Raw genomic sequence first — 12,622 nt, 5'->3', positions numbered from 1 at the left:
TACCGCCCAATCCCGAAGAAACTCTGACTGATGAACAACATAAAAAATTCAAATACAAATAAACATAAAATCAAATACAATAATCTCTCCAAAATATAAATTAAAATGCAGCAATTAATATATAACAATGCCCGTTAAAATCCTTCTTAAACCCTCCTGAGAGGAGAGAAGAAAGGGTGGGTTCTGTAGATGATAAATGAACCCAAATTTCCATGAGAGGATGGAAGGGAGGGGGGCACTTTCAGCGGCTGGACACTCCAAAAGCCCGGCGGAACAACTCCGTCTTACAGGCTCTGTGGAAATCACCAAGATCCCGCAGGGCCCAGACAGCTGGAGGAAGAGTGTTCCACCAGGCAGGGGCCAGGGCTGTAAAGGTCCTGGCCCGAGTGGAGGCCAGCCGCATCATTGAGGGGCCAGGGACTCTCAGTAAATTGGCCTCTGCTGAGTGCAGAGGTCTAGTGGGGACATATGGGGTATCTTGGAAATAATACTAAACAGGCCTGATCAAAGAAGTCCAAGTACAGACAAATTCAGACCATTGGTCCAGTCAGCGAGTCTCTACTAGTATTTTTATGGGGAGGGGTTTTTTTCCCTTGAAACTTCACGTTATGTACCAAGTCAAACCATTGGGCCATATAGCTATTACTGGCAATGGATATCAGGAATCTCAGATGCAGAAATGTATTTTCTTCTACCTTACCACTTTTAAGTGGAGATGTCATCGTTTGCACCCGAGATCACATATATTCTACCAGTGAACTTATATCCAGTCTTCTAACTGCTCTGTAAGTTTTTTTCAATGTTTCTTCTTAGCTCTCATATGGTTCCTTCGCCCTCAAGGAGACGGATGTGAAAAAGTTCCCTCGGTTTTACCGCATGGTCCCAAATGAATCCCATCAATATATGGGGATTATCCAGTTGCTTCTCCATTTTGGATGGAATTGGGTAGGGCTCTTAGTGTTGGAAGACGAGAATGGAGAACATTTTCTGAAGATGATGGAACCATTGCTTTCCAACTATGGAATATGTTTGGCTGTCACAGAAAGATTAGTAAAGCAAGCCAATTGGAATAGCATGGACGACCTTTATGTTTTTTTCACAAACGTACATAGACCTTTCGTAGATACCAAAGCCGATACATTTATCATCTATGGGGATTCTTTGGCTATTGTAACACTCAACACTTTTGTGCATCTAGGAATTCCTGACTATAAAGAAAACACATTGTATGAGAAGGTGTGGATTATGACAGGCCAGATTGATTTTGCAACAACAGGCATTCAAAGAGGAATTGGTTTCCAGTTTTTCCAAGGTGCCATTTCCTTCACAGTTCATTTGAACGAGATTCCAGGCTTCCAGAAATATCTCCAGAATGTGAAACCGTATCAGGCACAAATGGATGGCTTTGTCAAGGAATTCTGGGAGCAAGCTTTCTACTGTCCACTTCAAGATCCTCAGGAACCACTGAATGTTGAGGAGACATGTTCTGGAGAAGAGAGATTGGAAGATCTCCCTGCATCTGTTTTTGAAATGCACATGACCGGAGACAGCTACAGTATCTATAATGCTGTCTATGCTGTGGCCCATGCATTGCATGCCATGTACACATCTAAATCTAAACACAGGGCAACAACACATGCTGAAAAGGTTGAACTTGAAGATCTCCATCCTTGGCAGGTAATACCCTCACAATGAAACAGCATTATTGTCATGAATAAGCACCTTCCTTATGAGGAGAGGCTGCAGCATTTGGGACTCTTTAGTTTGGAGAGGAGACGTCTGAGGAGGGATAGGATTGAAGTCTATAAAATTATGCATGGGGTAGAAAATGTTAAGAACATAAGAACATAAGAACATAAGAACAAGCCAGCTGGATCAGACCAGAGTCCATCTAGTCCAGCTCTCTGCTACTCGCAGTGGCCCACCAGGTGCCTTTGGGAGCTCACATGCAGGATGTGAAAGCAATGGCCTTCTCGGCTGTTGCTCCAGTATAAGAACATAAGAACATAAGAACAAGCCAGCTGGATCAGACCAGAGTCCATCTAGTCCCAGCTCTCTCTGCTACTAGCAGTGGCCCACCAGGTGCCTTTGGGAGCTCACATGCAGGGACAATGGCCTTCTAGGCTGTTGCTCGAGCACCCTGGACTGTTAAGGCATTGCAATCTCAGCTCAAATGTTGTAGAGATAAATTTACTTCTCTCTTTCTCACAATACTAGAACCAGGGGGCATTCATTGAAAATGCTGGGGGGAAGAATTAGGACTAATAGAAACACTTCTTCACACAGTGATGTGATTGGTGTTTGGAATATGCCTGCCACAGGGGAGGGTGGTGATGGCCACTCAACCTGGATGATAGCAGCTTTAAAAGGGGCTTGGACAGATTTATGGAGGAGGAAAGTCGATTTATATGGCTACCAATCTTGATCCTCCTTGATCTGAGATTTTGCAAATGCACTCAACAGACCAGGTGATGGAGCAACAGCCATGAGGCGTACATTAAGCGTTCACATTCTTCATGTGAGCTACCAGTATTATTGGCACCTGGTGTTGGAACCCACTCTGCAGTAGCAGAGAGCTGGACTAAGATGGACTCTGGTCTGATCCAGCTGGCTTGTTCTTATGTTCTTCTTATGTTCTTATTAGTATAAGGTTAGACAACCTAGACCATGGGTCTTCCAAACTATGACCCTCAGATGTTCATGGACTACGAGAGATTCCCTTACAGCCCCTTCAGCATGGTAGCCCAGTGAGGTAGGGCTCATGGGAATTATGGTTCTATGTTTATCTGAAGAAGAACACTAAGACTTGAAGACCCTGACTAGAAGAATCCCAGTATAGAATGAAATCCAACAATGCCATCCACTGTTTTTTGTTCTACCAACCAGCTTCCTTATTTCTTCAAAGGAGTTTCATTTTTGGCACAATTCAGCTGGAGAAATGCTGTCATTCAATGGGGAACAAGGGGAAATGGGGCGGCAGGTTTGACCCTCATAAACCTAGTCCGCGTTCCAAACCGTTCTTTCCTCAGAGTGAAAGTTGGAAGTGTGGATCCCAGTCATTCCCAAGGAGAAGGCTTCAGCATCAACGAGGAAAAGATTGTGTGGCAATCTCATTTTGACCAGGTGTGCATTCCAGATTATTGTACATCCCTGTGTTGAAAATTGTGTTTTGGGGTGGCTATTTTTTTTGGTGCACATTTCAGAGAGCTGCTGCTCTGAGGATGGATTGGCATTGGGGACGTGAAGAGCTGCATCCTCCTCAACTGTTAACATCCTGGCTATCTATTGGCTATCTATTGGCTATCTATTGGCTATCTATTGGACCATCTGCCAATCCCCTCCCTTCCCAGGGTTTGATCACTGGGGTTGGGTGCCAGACATCTTCTATTATTAATCAAACTATTCATTGAAGGCTACTGCTGCTGCCGTAGTTTTATAGTTTTACAAGAGCTTTGTATTTTTTTAACTTTCTTCATGATTTATTCGAATTGTTTTATTGTATTGTTGTTGGTTGTGCACATGCAGAGCCCTTTTGGGAGTAGAGGCGGTTTATCGTAAATAAATAAGTAGAGTAAGAAATAGTAAGTAGTAGTGAAGTAAATGAAAGTAAAGTAAGTAAGTAAGTAAGTAAGTAAGTAAGTAAGTAAGTAAGTATAGTAAATGAAGTAAATAAGTAAATGAAGTAAGTGCTGTAAATAGAGTAGAGTAGAGTAGAGTAGAGTGAAGTAGAGTAGAGTGAGAGTAAGTTAAAGTGCAGGTAAGTGAAATGGAAGTAAATAAGTGGGGTGCTGTAAATGAGAGTGGGGTAAGTAGAGTAAGTGATGTAAAGTGGAAGTGGTAAGGTAGAGTAAGTGAAGAGTGGGGTGGAAGTGAGTGGAAGTGGTGAGTGTAGGTAGGTGTAAGTCAGGTGCTGTGGAGTAATGGAAGTAGGTGCTGTGGAAATGGTAGTGCTGTGGAATGGGGAGTGGTGAGTGGAGTGGAAGGTGGTGGGGTGCCGTGGAATGGGGTGGAATGAGGTGGTGCTGTGGAGTGGTGGAGTGGTGGGGAGTAAGTGAAGTGGTGGTGGTGCATTGGAATAGGTAGAATGGAGGTAAGGTGCTGTGGAATGGAAGTGGAGTGGAGTAGGTGAGTGGGGTGCAGTGAAATGGGTAGATGGAAGTGGTGCTGTGGAAATGTGGTCCAGAGTGGAGTAGGTGGTGATGGTAGGTAGGTAAATAAGTAAAGTAAGTAGGTGGGGTAAGTAGATAAAATGGAAATGGAATGAATGGAGTAAATGGAAACATGTTATAGCCTGTGACCTGTGGGTCGGGTGGAGGTGCTGAGCAAATTGAGGGCCTTTTGGGTGGTGGTGTCTTGCCTTTGGAGGACTGTCCTTCTGATGATCGTTAGCCCTTTCTTGGATTTTGGTCAATCTTTTCTCCAGTAACTTGGGCAGTAACTGAATATCTATACATTGTAACAAGGGCGGTAAATGAAAAAGTCACTCTTTTATTTATTTTTTTAATGCTCTGCATCTAGTCTGAGGACTGCTCCATGTTTATCACATTTCAGCTGTTGATGTGGCTTATGTGGAGTCTTTGCCCTGGGTTATTCTTTGCCTGAATTTACTGCTTGGTGAGCTGCCTTCAGCCTGCTTCCGGAAAGGAAGCATATAAGTTCTCCAAATAAATATTTATACCTCTACTGAGAAGAAATTCCGTACTGTATGCATTGTGTCTCACCCGAAACTCCTTTTTTTCATGTTTATGGATAGGTGGTGCCCCTCTCTGTATGCAACGACCCCTGCTCCCCTGGTCAATTGAAGAAAAAGAAAGAAGGGGAGAAGTTTTGCTGCTACGATTGTGAGGAATGTCCAGAAGGGAAGGTTTCAGACAAGAAAGGCAAGTGATGCGGTTCCTTTGAGTTAAGGATTAATTTAGCTGTAAGTTACCCAGAGCACTTGTAACGCCTTTGGAACCTTGTAGTCTTGAGTCACCCAAACTAATACGATTTCAAATCTTTGGATGAAGTTGAACTAAAAGCAGCAGTGGCGTAGGAGGTTAAGAGCTCGTGTATCTAATCTGGAGGAACCGGGTTTGATTCCCAGCTCTGCCACCTGAGCTGTGGAGGCTTATCTGGGGAATTCAGATTAGCCTGTACACTCCCACACATGCCAGCTGGGTGACCTTGGGCTAGTCACAGCTTCTCGGAGCTCTCTCAGCCCCACCTGCCTCACAGGGTGTTTGTTGTGAGGGGGGAAGGGCAAGGAGATTGTAAACCTCTTTGAGTCTCCTGCAGGAGAGAAAGGAGGGATATAAATCCAAACTCCTCCTCCTCCTCCTCTTCTTCTTCTTCTTCTTCTTCTTCTTCTTCTTCTTCTTCTTCTTCTTCTTCTTCTTCTTCTTCTTCTTCTTCTTCTTCTTCTTCTTCTTCTTCTTCTTCTTCTTCTTCTTCTTCTTCTTCTTCTTCTAAAAACCCCTCAGTGTTTTCCCCTTACAGTAATGTTCATTCACACATTTAGATGTGTATGCATTTAAGGTGGCAATTTTGGTGGCGCTCTATGCGCATCTTCAGGCAAAGATGCACACTTCAGAAATCCCCCTCCCAACAGAATGGCATCCTGACACTTTGTTAATGTTATTATTATCAGTAGTAGGGGCAGCTGCAGTAGTAATAGCAGCTTCATTCATAGAAACAGTTGCTCAAATCTGCATTTGTATTTATTTATTTATAATTGGTTTTATATGCCGCCCCTCCCCCGAAGGGCTCTGGGCGGTGAACAACACAATAAAACAATAGTTACAATGAAACCCCATTAAAACAGCAATTAATAATGTTACATTGGCGTCCAATCGTAAAAACATAAACTTCATAGATCCACCCTGGAAAATAAAACAGAGGAGCGGAGAACCCAGAGTGTAAAGGAAAAGGAGGAAGGGGGGGGCATCAGTGGCGGCCCCTCTAAGCATGCATGGTGGAACAATTCCGGTCTTACAGGCCCTCTGCTTGGAACTCTCCAAGATCCGCAGGGTGTCCCGGATAACTGAGTGGTAAAGTGTTCCACCGGGCAGGGAGCCAGAGGCTGTAAAAAGGCCCTGGCCCGGGTGAAACCAGCCACATCATCGAGAGGGCTAAGGGACCACCAGTAAGAGTGGGCCTCTAACAAACCCCATAGAGGCGATGTAGGGACATATGGGTAAAGAGCGGTCCCGAAGGTGCTGAAGGATCCCAGGCCATTGCGTAAGGCCCCAACAAAGGTAAGCACCCATACCTTATGAATGATTCGGAACTCGACTGGAAGCCAGTGCATGAACATGTCACATATTGTGCACATATTGCACAAGGTGGAGATAGTTGGCCCGGTGATCCATATTTACGTATGCCTTCTCCCCTTTTCTCTCTAGATATGGATGAGTGTTTCAAATGTCCTGAAGATCAATATCCAAGCAATTACCATGATCAATGTATTCCCAAGAAAATAAGCTTTCTGTCATATCAAGACCCTTTAGGGATCACTTTGACGTCAGTTGCTGTTTTGTCCTCTTTGGTTACTGCTTCGGTGTTAGGAATTTTCATTAAGCACAAAGATACCCCCATAGTTAAGGCCAATAACCGCGATATCACCTTTGCTCTCCTTGTTTCCCTCTTGCTCTGCTTTTTGTGTTCTTTGCTCTTTATTGGACAACCCAGGAAGATGACCTGTTTCATTCAACAATCAGCTTTCAGTCTTATCTTCTCAGTGGCTGTGTCTTGTGTCTTGGCCAAAACCATCACTGTGGTGGTAGCTTTCATGGCCACCCAACCAGGGTCAAGCATGAGGAAGTGGGTGGGGAAAAGACTGACCAACTCCATTGTCCTTTTCTGTTCCTTTACTCAAGGAGCCATCTGCACAGTGTGGATAGTCAAATCTCCCCCTTTCCCAGCTATGAATAAAGAATCAGTGATGGGAGAAATTGTACTAGAATGCAATGAAGGCTCTGTTGTAATGTTTTACATTGTCCTGGGCTACATGGGACTTCTTTCTTTCATCAGCTTGATCGTGGCATTCCCAGCCAGGAAACTGCCAGATAGTTTCAACGAAGCCAAGTTCATCACCTTTAGCATGCTCATCTTTTGTAGTGTTTGGCTGTCTTTTGTTCCAACCTACCTGAGCACCAAAGGGAAATACATGGTAGCCGTTGAGATCTTCTCCATGTTGGCTTCCAGTGCTGGCTTACTGGCTTGTATCTTTTCACCCAAATGCTTCATTATTCTTCTGAGGCCTGAGCTGAACAACAGAGAGCAACTAATACGGAAGAAAACACCAAGAAACGGAGTGTCCCATTGAATTTATTTTTGGGGGGTGGGTGTTTACAAAAGGGAGACGGTACAATTGGTGTCAGAATCAGTTTTGGAAATCTATGTATTCTCAGATTTATGCTGTCTGTTTTGTGTGTGTGTGTTTTGAACTCATATGAAAGGAAGTAAAACTAATATGTGACAAATGTTTATGGACGAAGAAAGATGATTTAACTTGTGATTATTTAGTGATCAGAAGAGTTTGTTTAGTTGGGGTGCTATGGTGAACTTATGTAATTTATGCTAGAACAATTCCTAGCTGACTTTTTCCACTCACCATATGCATTCATTTTGCCTACTGTAAGTGTATGTTTACTTTTACTGGGCAAAGAATGAAATGACAGTAAATTTGGTTTGCTGGCCATAAGGCACACACCAGACTTGTTTTGTTGGTAAAATGACTGGCTGAAACTTGTTTAATATTCAAAAGATAAATTATAAACACCATAGGACCAAAGGCATAGCGCGGAGATGGATCCAACCCAAGAGGCATGCCTGCCAACCAGAGACCCTTACCCCCAGCACACTTGCTCGGAGGGGGGGGGGGGAACCCAGTGGGATGGCAAGTAACTTGGAGCCCATGTGATCGCTGGCCTCTATTTGGTCCTCTTCTTACTACCAGGGGATGTAGGCCAGCCTCCCACTGATGCTTTACCATGTGGCTTAATGGCCTGCCACAACCCCAAGTCTTTGTTTGGCGCCCTCCATTGATGGGGACTGCTTCCCCAAAAGGATCCATTCCCATGCTCAATCTGCCAAGCTGTGACAAAGAAGCATAGGGAACAAGCGTTACAACCAGTATGTGACCAGACAGTACACCTGCTCAATTTGAGGGCAGGTAGGTGGGGGGAAATGACTGGCACCAAGGAAGAGAGCAAGGAGTGGGAGAATTGGAGAGACCAGAGGCACTCAAATCAGGGGGGGGAAAACATTGTGGTTTCCTTGCTCTCAATATCTGCAGGGCTTCTGGAATCTGCGTTGTCATAACACAGAGCATGTCTGCCCTGAAGGAAAAGTCCCCTCACAGCGGGGCGCAGCGGCAGTGTAGGATCGGCCTTTGTTTCTTTTTTCTTTTTGCCTTTCAATAAAACAAGCAACTTGATTTCAGACACCGTTTCCTCTTTTTGTGCTAAGCCTTCAGCTGATTTTCTCTCACTGTGGGCGTTTTCCCACTTACCTTCTGCCTCGCACTACTGTAGGCAAGTAATGCGGGGTCCCCCGGCACTCCCCATTGCAGGGGCAGTGACAACGCAGCCGCCCCGACGCTGCCGCTGTCACGCCCCCTCAGCGTGTGACATTCCTGGCGCCTTTTGAAATGACCCCGCTCATGGGGAAGCCTGGGTGCATGTCAGAAATGACGCGCACTGGGAGTGGCACGCAGTGACCCCTCACCCAGGTAAGTGTGGAAACGACCTGTGTCTCTGCGGGCGCAATAATACACAGCCGTGTCGGAAGCAGTCAGAAGGTTCAGACGGAGGGAGAACTGGTTCCTCGAGACATCTGAAGACATGGTCGCACGGCTTCTGAGAGAACGGTTGTACCATTGTCTTTCATCATGAGGGTACATTCCTGACGCCCACTCCAGACCTTTCCCAGGAGGCTGGTGGATCCAGTGCCAAAGATAGTTTGAATCAGAGATGGAGAAACCAGTCACTTTGCACAGCAGGTTGAGATTCTCTCCAGGTATTCCTTCCTTCCTTCCTTCCTTCCTTCCTTCCTTCCTTCCTTCCTTCCTTCCTTCCTTCCTTCCTTCCTTCCTTCCTTCCTTCCTTCCTTCCTTCCTTCCTTCCTTCCTTCCTTCCTTCCTTCCTTCCTTCCTTCCTTCCTTCCTTCCTTTATTTATTTATTGTTCTGATTTTTATACCGCCCTATCCCCCGAGGAGCTCCGGGCGGTGTATGACCATTCCTGGTCCAGAAGAAATGAGCTGGACATCTGAGAACGCTCCTTTGGAAGAGAAAAGATTGCAGTGAATACAGCATGTGATGTAACCAGTGTATTAAGCAAAAGCAAAATTTCCCCCAAATATACGCCTATGCCTTGGAGCAGCCACCAAAGAAAACAAGAATAAAAGCATAAATTTCATGACGTTAATGAGGAAACGGCCTAGGTCGACAGGTGAAATTAGTCTTTGAGTTAAGGAGGAAATGTGGATCCTAAATTTGAAAAAAAAAAACCAAAAGGGATTCTCCATACCCACTCATATTCTGAGGAGATTTGCATGAGTCCCTCTCACAGGAATACAAAATATTTAAAAAGATTGTTAGAAGCGGCCTTCAGCAAGTGCGGAAGTTGAGTTTACATGATCCAGAGATCTGTTTACCACAACAAAACTCAGAAATAATTTTTATTTCTGACCAGATCCTGATGAATATGGTTGCCAATTTCCAGGTGGAACCTGGAGAACTCCTGGGATTACAACTGATTTTCAAATGACAGAGATCAGTTTCCCTGGAGAAAACGGCTGGTTTGGAGGGTGGACTCTATGGTCTTGTGCCCCACTGAAGTCACTGTCCTGCCTAAACCCTACAGCTCCCTCAGTCTGCCCCAAATATTCAGGAATTTCCCTCCTGGAATTGCCAAAGCTACTAGTACTATCAAACACTATAGGCTGCTTTTTCAGACCTTCTCTGTGGGCAAGATATAAACCAGGGGTAGGGAACCTGCGACTCTCCAGATGTTCAGGAACTACAATTCCCATCAGCCCCTACCAGCATGGCCAGTGTATGCTGACAGAAAACTGATAGAGGAATTGGTCCTGAACATCTGGAGAACATGATTCCCACCCTATTCTCTTTAATCACACACTGACATTTTCTTGATTCACTTCCTGGATTCTGAACTCAGTACTTCCTCAGTATTTCTATAGGCTTACCACATTTTAGCTAAAGTGGTTTGCTGGTCCTCATCCCCACCCCAATGAGTTGTTTATGGACTGCAAACTGCACGGGTGATTGGTCAAGAAAGAAAGAAAAATGGTAAAGGTTGATGTTTCCCAGCAATTCTCTGTACTCTGTCAGGAAATAAAACTCTAAAGGGACAGAACAGTAGTAGGATTCAAGCAAACGACAAAGGATATAATCAACTTCACATCTGAAACGATATTATGGCATGCTGCGCCCCAAATCTCCAGAAATGTCTCGTTCCAAAATTGGCAACTCAACAGTTCTAGCCTGAGGCAGAAGAAGTTGTCTTTTATACCTCACTTCTCTCTACCAAAAGCAGTCTCAAACAACTTATAATTGCCTTCCCTTTCCCCACTACCCTCAACGGACACCTTGTAGGCGAGGCTGAGAGAGTTCTGAGGGAGCTGTGACAGGCCTAAGGTCACTTAAAAAAACGTTAGCATTGACACAATTATTTATCATTTCATGAAATATTGATTCTGGATAAAATTGACTGGCTACGTGTGGATCAAAGGCGATTGGTTTTTGTTCCCAGAAAAGTCCCCCCGAAAGCAAACTGTGGAGAAATTCTGGATATAAATATTCGAAATCAAAGCAGGCCCGTTGTGCTAGAAAGCACCACCAAATCACAGTTGGCTTATGACAACCCCTAGCATTTTCAAGGCAAGAGACGATGTATGTATGGTTCTCCAATTGCGCAGTGGCAGATAGGAAGGTGCTCCAAAGGGTGATCACTACTGCACAGAGGATTATCGGCTGCCCTCTCCCCTCCTTGGAAGAACTCTATAATTCCCGAAACCTAAAGAAAGCCCAAAATATTCTGAGAGACCCGTCTCCTCCAGCACACTCTCCTTTTGAACTGTTACCATCTGGCAGACGATACAGGTCTATCAAAACTAGGACAAAGAGGCTTAGAGACAGCTTCTACTCTACAGCTGTGGCTATGCTGAACTCCGCGGCTTCGTGTTGATGTGTTTGGGGCTGTGTAGGGATGGGTGGAGGAAGGGGAAAGTGAGGATGGGGTATGAGTCTGGAATTGTGTGCATTGAGGAATGCTGCTGTACATTTCGTTGTGCGTGCACAATGACAATAAAATGCTTATGCTTATGCTTATGGTTATGATGTGTAGCATCTCCGGGCTTCTTTGGTGGTCTCCCATCCAGGTAGCAACCAGGGCTGACCCTGTTTATCTTGTGAGACTGAGAAAAATGGACACTCCTGGGCCACCTTGACCCCTTAGAACACTTTAAAATAAGTTAGGTTAATTGCAGTTAGTTGTGCTTATTTCTGAGTAGGAATACTTAGAGATGGCACGAATACACATATTAGATTCTCTGCATGCCTTCATTTTGGGCTGAAACTTTCTTGCTGGGTGTTTGCCCATCATGGAAACCTGAAAGACAAGTTAGTTCATTCACTAAGGAGACATGGAGACGCCGGTGATCAGTTCTGAGGGGGAAAAATGATTGTTACTATGGTACCGTTCAGGACTCTAACTCTGCAAAGATAATTGTCTCCCCCTGGACGTAAGCAAATCAATATAATTATTTAGCGGATCTAAATGCAAGAGTTTTTTTTTTTTTTTTTTTTTCCAGAAAGTGTTAAAAAAAAACAGGTCAATAAGCAATTTTGTTTTTTTTTTTTTTTTAAAAAAAAATGACCTTTTGAGAGTGGGAATAAGAGACTACGCACGGGCAAAAGCTTGTAACTTTGATTTCTGGCATGACACTTGTAAACAAAGCAGTAGCACAGAGTAAAGGTGTTCAAATATCATTCGGCACCCTCTGCATTGTGTATCAAACCCTGCCAAAACTCAGACAACAAAAGAGGGCAACAGAGACCAAAAGCAATCCTAACGATTCTTCCTTGGAAGTGAGCTCCATTGAATGACATGGAACTCACTTCTGAGCGGCCTATAGTTAAGATAGCTCCCACACAGCTTTACAAAAGACCCCCCCCCCTAAGCCATCTGGGGTGAAGTCAGTAATAGAAGTTCACTGGGAGATGCTCTCTCCAGAGGAACAGCTGTTGGGGCTAATGGTGTTTCTTCTGTTTCTGCCACCTGCAAAGCCAATTCTGCAAATTGCTGCCTGAAGAATCCCTTCCTTGTTCCTCATGAGTGGTACCAGCCTGGTGACCTTGCCTCCTCATTGGGGGGATTGTCTCTCAGATTTTTTATGATTTTTCCTGGGCAACTATTAGTGGACCCTAGCCTATCAGGAGCTGGAAGTTCCACAGTAAGGAAATGCTTCCTGCTAGTTTACTGTTGCTTGTGACCTTGGCCATGGCCTATTCCAGTGGTGGTGAACCTTTGGCACTCCAGATGTTATGGACTACAATTCCCGTCAGCCCCTGCCAGCATGGCCAATTGGCTGATGGGGTGCTCAGTCTACAACATCTA

At 44.7% G+C, this 12,622-nt stretch overlaps 1 pseudogene; it reads left to right on the top strand.

The window, feature by feature from the left end:
- Nucleotides 1-876: 876 nt before the first annotated feature.
- LOC125444359 lies at nt 877-7,306 on the top strand (annotated as a pseudogene).
- Nucleotides 7,307-12,622: the final 5,316 nt, after the last annotated feature.

Source organism: Sphaerodactylus townsendi, linkage group LG15 (assembly GCF_021028975.2).
Source record: "Sphaerodactylus townsendi isolate TG3544 linkage group LG15, MPM_Stown_v2.3, whole genome shotgun sequence".
Lineage (NCBI taxonomy): Eukaryota > Metazoa > Chordata > Lepidosauria > Squamata > Sphaerodactylidae > Sphaerodactylus > Sphaerodactylus townsendi.
This window is presented reverse-complemented; position numbering and strand designations above follow the sequence as displayed.